The sequence below is a fragment of the Callorhinchus milii genome, unplaced genomic scaffold, assembly GCF_018977255.1.
Source record: "Callorhinchus milii isolate IMCB2004 unplaced genomic scaffold, IMCB_Cmil_1.0 Scaffold2, whole genome shotgun sequence".
NCBI lineage: Eukaryota > Metazoa > Chordata > Chondrichthyes > Chimaeriformes > Callorhinchidae > Callorhinchus > Callorhinchus milii.
In genome coordinates, this window is record NW_024704743.1 from 107,563,799 (window position 1) to 107,573,129 (window position 9,331).

The window sequence follows — 9,331 nt, forward strand, 5'->3', positions numbered from 1 at the left end:
CAATAAAATCAATATATAGGCTGTGAATCGTGAGGCACACCTCTCTCCAAAATTTCTAACAAGTCTGTGCCATCAATATATTCACAATCCATTTTTAATTGAGTAAAAAACAAATATTTTACACTTTGTCTTGTAATTTAATCAATGAACTTCTGGTCACTCCAATCAAATGTGAAAACTGTCTGCATTGTGCGTTACTAGAGAGCAAACGTTTAACCCCAATTTCAGGCTCATTCCTTGTACTGTTTTATTTCTTTCCTTTACATATATTTGTACAATTCCTTTTAATTGTTTTTGTCATCTCAGGTTCAACAACCACTTTGGCAAAGCATTCCATGTTCTAGTTACAAATTTGCCAGTTTAAGTGCCTTTATTACTGTTAACAATACGTTTGGAAACCATTATTCACTGATTGTGCTTCTTGATACAAAATTGCAACTTGCAACTGGTTTTAAATGAGTGAAATGTCATTTGCACCAAAACTCAACTTTTTCCTGTTGTCTCTGTTCACATGTGAATTTTATTAATAGAGGAAATCACCCGCTCTGTATAAAACCTATAGTGGAATGAATGGATACTGTATCATTAACATTCCAAGAAATGCTGTTAAATAGACCTTTCCACTGCCAGAAGATGAACAATAAAATTGCAATCCCATTTAGCATATATGTGACATATGTGGAATTTCAGACCAGTGCAGTAAGAAGTCCAATGTATGTGCCCCAACTCACCAAATGTGCATAACACCACATTGGGTGTTTTCTGATATTATTAAAGAGACAGTTAATAATTAACTATTTAATAACATTAAAAAATTATCCATTTGAAGTTTTCAATGCACCACAAGGGAGCATAACCAGGCTTTACACCCCCATTAATGTTTCATGTTGAGAACACATTGTTCCCAAATCATGGTGATTTACTGCCAAACATGCAGGGCAAATGCAGCATAATCATCTGGCTGCACATGCTACATGTGTAAGACCCAACACACAGCACCTCTTCAATAGGATATTCAGGAAGAGTACATCAGTAGCATCGTGTATCCAAGTAAAACATATCAAATATATTAGTATTATCTAGATATATAAGATTTCCTTGGCAAATGTACCCCCAAACTTGCCTTAACTTCAGCATTGTCTCTTATGCTATTTTGTGTTGTTGACCCTCAGCAAGAGTACCTATGGGGATCTAGGTAACCCTATCCATGTTGCCTTGACAAAAGAATCATAGAACATTTGCAGCACAGAAAGAGGATATCCAGCCCTTTGTGCATATTGATTGTACTGTACCTCCCCAGTCCCCTGCCTTCTCCACCCCCCACCCCCCATTCTCTTTAATATTAATCTTCCTCAAGGATTAATCCATGCATATGTATAGATTTCTTGAGAGGGGACAAAAAATGTTAGCAAATGTATTACAAATATAAAATTCAACAGTCTATATTGCTTACTTTGTCTGTAGAGATACCTCTAAACCCTCCAATGTGGAGGTTTGTAACCTACTCTGTACCATTTTAGCAACATTGTGCATTGCTAACAGATACAACTTGTGATGTGAATGTTCCCTTTCAGAGAGAATATTCTGTATCTTTTGACTTAGACAACAAAAAAATGATAGATTCATAATCTGTTTTCTATTGTGCTGAGGACAAGGAACTGGTATCTGAGGAGTCAGAAATATGTTTAAATTATTATATCTATTAATATGCCATTGATCATTTTAAGGAGGTCAGCAAATAAAACCTTGAAACTTTGTGAAGTTGTTTGTTTCCTCTGTACTGTATGTATGCCAATATATACCAGTATAATAGAACACAACAACAACAAAATCACATTTGTATAACGCCTTTCGCATCAGGAGGACTTCCCATGGCGCTGGAAAATCAGTGTTTCGGACCCAAGCTGGGGGGTGGGATCGGGGATGGTGGAGGGCAGGTGGGGAAGGAGGTTGACCGAACCCACAGTTGAAGAGGAGGGTCGGTCGACCACTCCATCCTCATACACCGCCTCTCTGTTTTACTCAATCTTCATGGATCTGCCCTTGCCTGGTTCGATTCCTATCTCTCTCACCATCTCCACTTTGTTGTCTCTAACGGTTTCTCCTCCAGTGTCACACCTGGCGTCCCCCAGGGCTCTGTCCTTGGCACTCTCCACTTTAATATCTACATGTTTGCGGATGATGCCTTGGTGACATCATCCGCAAACATGGGGTCAACTTCCACATGTATGCGGATGACACCCAACTCCATCTTTCTGCCTCCACCCTCAACTCCAGGACCACTGCTGTACTGACAGACTGACGTTGGACATCAAGTCCTGGATGAGGGCAAACTTCCTACAGTTGAATGTGAACAAGACTGAGGCCATCCTGATTGGCTCACGCCAGCGCCTCAGCACCACAGGCTCCGGCAACATCAACATCATGGTTGCTCACTACAACTCACCAAGCCAGTCAGGAGCTAGGTGTTTTGTTCAACAACAACAACAAGATTCCATTGATAGAGCGCCTTTCACGTCGGGAGAACGTCCCAAGGTACTGTACAGTTGGGTCAGGACCCGAGCAGGGGGAAATGGTCAGGGTGAGGGGAGGGAAGGGAGGGAGCGAGGAGGGGGTGGAGAATCGAGAGGGGAGCTGAAGGCACGGTCAAAGAGAAAGGTCTTGAGACCGGCTTTGAAGGAGGAAAGGGAGGAGGCGGCGAAGGCACTGGGGGAAAGAGTTCCAGAGCCTCGGGGCTGAGAGGCTGAAGGCCTCTCAGCCCCGAGAGGGTGGTTGGGGCGGGGGATGTGGAGCAGACCGGAGCCAGAGGAACGGAGGGTACGGGCGGGTAGGTAGGGGGATAGTAGGTCAGAGAGGTAGGAGGGAGCAAGGCCGTGAATAGCATTGTAGGTGAGGATGAGGATCTTGAATTCGATCCTCTGAGGGATGGGGAGCCAGTGGAGGCGAGCGAGGGTGGGAGTGATGTGGTCCCGAAGCCTGGTGCGGGACAGTACATGAGCTGCAGAGTTCTGAATGACCTGCAGCTTGTGGAGGGAGGTGCCGGGAAGGCCGGCGAGGAGAGCGTTCCCATAGTCCAGCCTTGAGGTGATAAAGGCGTGGACCAGAGTTTCAGCAGTGTGAGGGGTGAGGTAGTGCCGTAGTCTGGCGACATTCCGGATGTTCAACCCTCAACTGCCTTTTCTGCCCCACATCCAAGCCATGACCCACTCTGCCTTCCCTCATCTCCGTAACATTGCCCGACTCCGCCACTACCTCACCCCTCAGGCCGCTGAAACTCTTGTTCATGCCTTCATCACTCCAGGCTCCACTATGCAAACGCCCTGGTTGTTGGCCTTCCCAACTCCTCCCTCCACAGGCTGCAGATAATCCAGGACTCTGCAGCCCGTGTCCTCTCCCGCACCAAACTCCGTGACCCCATCTTCCCCACTTTCACCCGACTGCACTGGCTCTCTATCCTTCAGAGGATCCAGTTCAAGATCCTGGTCCTCACATACAAAGCCCTCCATGGTCTCACCCCACTCTATCTCTGTGACCTCCTAACCCCCTACCAACCCGCCCGTTCCCTCCGCTCAGCCGGCTCCGGCCTGCTCCACGTCCCCCGACCCACCTGCCCCACCATTGGCGGGAGAGCCTTCAGCCACTCTGCCCCCAACCTCTGGAATTCCATCACCCAGTCACTCCGCCTCGTCCCCTCCTTAGCCTCCTTCAAGTTCCGCCTCAAGACCCTCCTCTTCAACCATGCCATCGGTCACCCCCCTTCCCCTCCCCTCCCTTGTCCTCCCAACCCCAGCTCGTGTCTGAAATGCTGTACTCTGTCCAGCGCCTTGGGAAGTCCTCCTGACATGAATGGCGCTATACAAATGTAATCTTGTTGTTATTGTCTTGAGACGGATCTTGAAGCAGGCAAGGGAGGGGGCAAGGTGGAGGGACCTCAGGATGGAGTTCCGGAAGGTGGGGGTAGAGTGCTGAAAGCCCGCCACCAATGATGGGGCAGGCGAGGCGGGGAACATAAAGCAGGCTGGACCCCACTGAGCTGAGTGGAGGGCTTTGAAGATTGCCCTCTGATAGACTAAAAATTATCTTTAACCATCAAACTACAATAATTATGTATTGAGTTGTTCATAGAGCAACTGTAAAAAAAGATCCTTACACTTGATGTTGTGCCTTACATGTCCAATGGATACTTCAAAGCACATCACAGGTTTTATTGTAAAGTGTAGTGATTGTATGCAAACACAGCACCGTTTTGCAATGTCCCACAAAGAGTTATGATGTGAATAACCAATTTTTCTGGAGGACTGTTGGCCAGGACACTGTGAGAAACTCGCTTCTCTTTTTTCAAATAGTGCCATGGGACCTTTAAATTTCCCCTAAACAAGCAAATGGGACCTTGATTTAAATCTTATCTGAAGGACAAATACTTTTAATGTCATTTTTATCCTGTTACTGGATACTGAGATACCATCAGATCATTTGTCTGCATGAGATAACTCATCCAGAACATGGTGAGGACTACGAAAGATGTCCTCTGTAATAACATTTGTGGTGAAGCACAAAGTGAAACCCAAAAAAAATCCATTTTCATATTTTAATTCATCACAAAATAAGCTGCAAAATAATTTGTTTATTTGACCTTTAAAACTAATAATAATTATATTAATAATAATACAATAACAATCCCTCAAGAAAAAAAATAATAAATTATTATAATAATAAGTGTTCCCAGCGACTTCTGTTTTTGTGTCAGATTTCCAGCATCTGCAGTATTTTGTGTTTTTTTTCTTTATTTCTTTTGTTTGAACTATGATTGAAAGAGACAAGCAGACTGTGGATTAAGTGGATTAAAGTTTTATTGATCCAGAAATTGGAAATCTCAACAACTCTGATGGCACGTACACTAAGACAAGCAAAAAAAAATTGTTGTACACTATAATAATATAATCCGGTAGATGTCTCAAAGCGCTTCACAGAATATATTGTAAAATGAACTTACTGCATATTTGTGGGCAAGATGCGGCAGCGAATTGCGCACAGCACTGCGCCACAAACAGTCGTGAATTAAAGTGACCAATTTATTATTGATTTTTTTCTTGAGGGATTATTATCAGGCTTGTGGAGTAAGGAAACTTGCCCATGGTTTCGCCCTGCCAGGTATCAAATCCACATCTCACACTTGTGAGGGGAGTGCTCTAACCACTGAGTTACAGGACTCCACTATCACATGGTAAGAGGTACAAACCCTGATCTATACTATATATGGGTAGTGCCATCTGGCCAAGCCCATTTTCCAAAGTTGGTGGGTGGAATTCATTTGTTTCATGGCAACTACCAAGCAAATCATTGTGTTGATCTTCATCAAACCTTGGCATCAGTCCTTTTCCACTCAACGCCTGTCTTTTGTCTTCCAATGGCTTCCGCTTAGCTTAAAAGATAACTCCCTACAAGGAGTACAAGATCCTGCTTGTAAATGTCCTGTCTAGAAAATTGTATGCAAATATATTTGCATGAGGAATGTTCCATTCTCAGCGCTATTATTTCAGCATTTCTTACAGCTTAGCTAGAGGCTCAATATGAATTCATCATGAATAGAACATAGTTCAACCAGTTCAAATGTATGTTAAAGTAGGTGTAGAGCCTGGTTTGTACCATGTAAGGTGTAAAGCCTTTGGGAAGAACCACTCCCCAAAGTTGTTTAGCGGAATTTATGCGTCTGATGGCACTAATCTCATGCTTTAATTTTGCTCACCGAGTCTTTACTTATCCCCTTCATTGTCTGGATCCATCAATGTCTGGATCCTCACTGATTGAAGCATTATTGCATCTCTCATAACTGTAACCAAGTGGCCATTAGGATTGTTACCATTCACTGCCCTTTCAGAATGAAGGCCCCATTTTATAATCAGGGTCTTCAGGAGAACCCGTTGATCCTAAATTATGATAACAGCCAGTTAGATATATCTCTCTCCCCCCAAATCTGTCATCTGTCAACATTTTCTAAACCAGTCCTTCAGAGTATAGTTGCCATTGCATTTATACACAATGCTAGTATTGTGATAACTCTCACTCCAAAGCCCGGGCTTGTTAGTAAATTTCTTTATTCTGAACTCCGAGCACTCCATTAACCAGAACCACAGAAATTTGTCCCACTCCCAGTGTCCTTTTGTAGTTTCTGTCTTTATCTCATTGGCTATTTCTTAGTTGCTTTTTACTTCTTAAAGGGTTAACCGACAAGCATTTCCTGAGTCATATATTTCACCACTGCCATCTACTGATAGATTTTTTAAAAAATAGAGGGATTAGGGGATATGGGGATAGGGCAGGTAATTAAAGTTAGGTCAGAAGATCAGCCATGATCTTATCGAATGGCAGGGCAGGCTCGAGGGGCCGAATGGCCTACTCCTGCTCCTAATTCTTATGTTCTTATGTAGAATTAAGGCACAGAAGGAATCCATTCAGCTCAACATCGAGTCCTACAGCTCAGTGGTTAGCGTGCTTGCTAAGCAAGAGAACCCAGATTCAGGCGAACCCTTAGGTAAATTTCCTTACTCCACATGTCTTTATTTACCAAGCAATAAATAGGAACCTGGTTGTTAGACGATTGGTGGCTCGTTTTCCGCAGGTAATAATCCTTTCATAAAAAATAATAATAATTGTGTCACTCAATCCACAACTGGTTGTGGGACACTCCCGTGATTGGCTGCCATGTTTTGCCCACAAATTATGCAGTCAATTTACTTTACAGTATATTCTGTGAAGCATTTGAGATGTCTCAACAACTTAATAAGGCCCTATATTAAATGCAGATGTGGAGCAGACCGGAGCCTGAGGAACGGAGGGTACGGGCAGGTAGGTAGGGGGATAGTAGGTCAGAGAGGTAGGAGGGAGCAAGGCCGTGAATGGCCTTGTAGGTGACGATGAGGATCTTGAATTCACATCAGCATTACTTGGATCTTTTCCTCCATCTAGTGGTTTAGCTTCTTTCTGCAATCTTGTCAGAGAAGAAGCCGCCAGTCTAACTTCATTTTTACTTTGGGAAAGAGTTGTTGAATATAACTGGAACAGGTTAAAGGGGCAAGATTAATGCATGGTCGCTTATTAACACCTTTGATTTTGTTGTTGCTGTTGAAGACCCATGGGACGATGCAAAAAGAGAAGAGAGCTTCTCCCAGGATCCTGGACAACAATCACCCAAATAAAATTGGTGACTAACTTCATGGCTGTTTGTGAGACATTGCTTTGTGCAAATTATCTGTTGTATTTGCCTACAAATACATAGTCCAATACACTTCATAGTAAATCACCAAGCCAGTTAAGAACCTAGGTGTCTTATTCAACCCTCAACTGTCTTTTCTTCCCCACATCCAAGTCATGACCTGCTCTGCCTTCCCTCACCTCCGTAACATTGCCCGACTCCGTCACCACCTCACCCCTCAGGCCGCTGAAACTCTTGTTCATGTCTTCATCACCTCGAGGCTCGACTGTGTAAACGCCCTGCTTGTGGGCTTTCCCAACTCCTCCCTCCACAGGCTGCAGATAATCCAGAACTCTGCAACCCGTGTCCTCTCCCGCACCAAACTCCGTGACTCCATCTCCCCCACTTTAGCCCGACTCCACTGGTTCCCTATGCTTCAAAGGATCCAGTTCAAGATCCCGGTCCTCCCCTATAAAGCCCTCCATGGACTCGCCCCACCCTACCTCTGCGACTTCCTAACCCCCTACAAACCCGCCTGCTCCCTCCACTCAGCCGGCTCTGTCCTGCTCCACGTCCCCCGACCCACCCTCCCCACCTTCAGCTACTCTACCCCCAACCTCTGGAATTCCATCCCCCAATCACTCCGCCTCGCCCCCTCCTTAGCCTCCTTCAAGTCCCGCCTCAAAACCCTCCTCTTCGACCGTGCCTCAGTCACACCCCTTCCCCTCCCTTCTCCCTCCCTGACCCCAGCTCGGGTCTGAAATGCTGTACACTGTCCAGTACCTTGGGACGTCCTCCTGATGTGAAAGGCGCTACAATAAAAATAATCCTTGCATTTGATATAATGTTTTTCACATCTTTGACATCTCAAAGCACTTCACAGAATAGTGAATTGACCGTATATTTGTGAGCGAAACACGGCAGCCAATTGCACACAGCAGTGTCCCACAAACAGTTGTGGATTGAAAATGACCAATTCATTATTGTTTTTGTTTTTGGAGGGATTATTATTAGGCTCTGTGTGGAATAAGGAAACTTGCCCAAGGTTTCGCCCTGCCTGGAATTGAACCCAGGTGTCTCGCTTACAAGGCGAGTGCTCTAACCACTGAGCTACAGGACTCCACTATACGAATGTAATCTTGTTGTTGTAAATCCTGTGAAGTGCTTTGAGACGTGCTCATGAAAGGCACTATATCAAATGGAAGGATTTTTATTAAATGATGATTTTTTAAAAATAATGCACTAAGCCAATCTGGAACTTCTCCCAAAATCCTTCTCTCCCTATTTCAAAATCCGCTTGAAAAACATATCTCTTCAACTATGATTTATTCTTCTTCACAACAATGGGAAGGGATGGATGTTTTGAGAAGAGCTTTGAGACATTTAACTTATGTGAAAGGCACTATATACAGCAAGTATAATTTGTTATATCCAAGTACAATCCCTAAAAAAAATTGGTCATTCAATCCACGACTGTTTGTGAGACACTGCTGTGCGCAATTGGCTGTCGTGTTTCACCCACAAAATACACTGTCAATTCACTTTACAATATATTCTGTGAAGCACATTGAGAGTCTCAACAACGTGATAAGGCGCTATTTCAAACGAAAGGTGTGTTATGATAATACAGTCTTTTTCTGCGCACTAGTCAGATGCAAAGGGTTTCAGCAGCCTTGAAATCAACTGACAAATCTTCACAAAAGTGCAGTGGAAGCTTTATGAAGAAGATGCTTTTACTAATTTGCAATGTTATGCACAAGAGTCATTTAAGTATTGAATAGCAATTTGCAGCAAAATAATATCATGGATCATTTTTATTTTATCACAGGTAATTGAAAAATAACTCTGTAACAATTTATTAAAATTGCTACTATATATTATACTATATGTATAAGGGCCTTACACAGAGGATAATTTTTATCATAAAAACATGAGTTGAATGATCAATTTAGCCAGAGGGTTGTTGGCCAGGACACCAGGAAAAAATTACATCACAGCATCTTTCACGTCTGCCTGACAAACAGATAAGACAGAATCTTGGTTTAACATCTCATTTGAAAAACAACATTGCAATCCTCTGGTACTGCACTGGAATGTCATTCTGGAGTTTTCATCAGATAAACAAATCAAAGCAGATAA

At 43.6% G+C, this 9,331-nt stretch overlaps 1 non-coding gene across 1 annotated transcript; it reads right to left on the bottom strand.

Annotated features, from left to right (window-relative positions):
* Positions 1-8,240: 8,240 nt before the first annotated feature.
* trnat-ugu lies at positions 8,241-8,312 on the bottom strand. The gene has a single exon. It is a non-coding gene; the product is annotated as a tRNA-Thr (tRNA).
* Between the last annotated feature and the right edge of the window lie 1,019 nt (positions 8,313-9,331).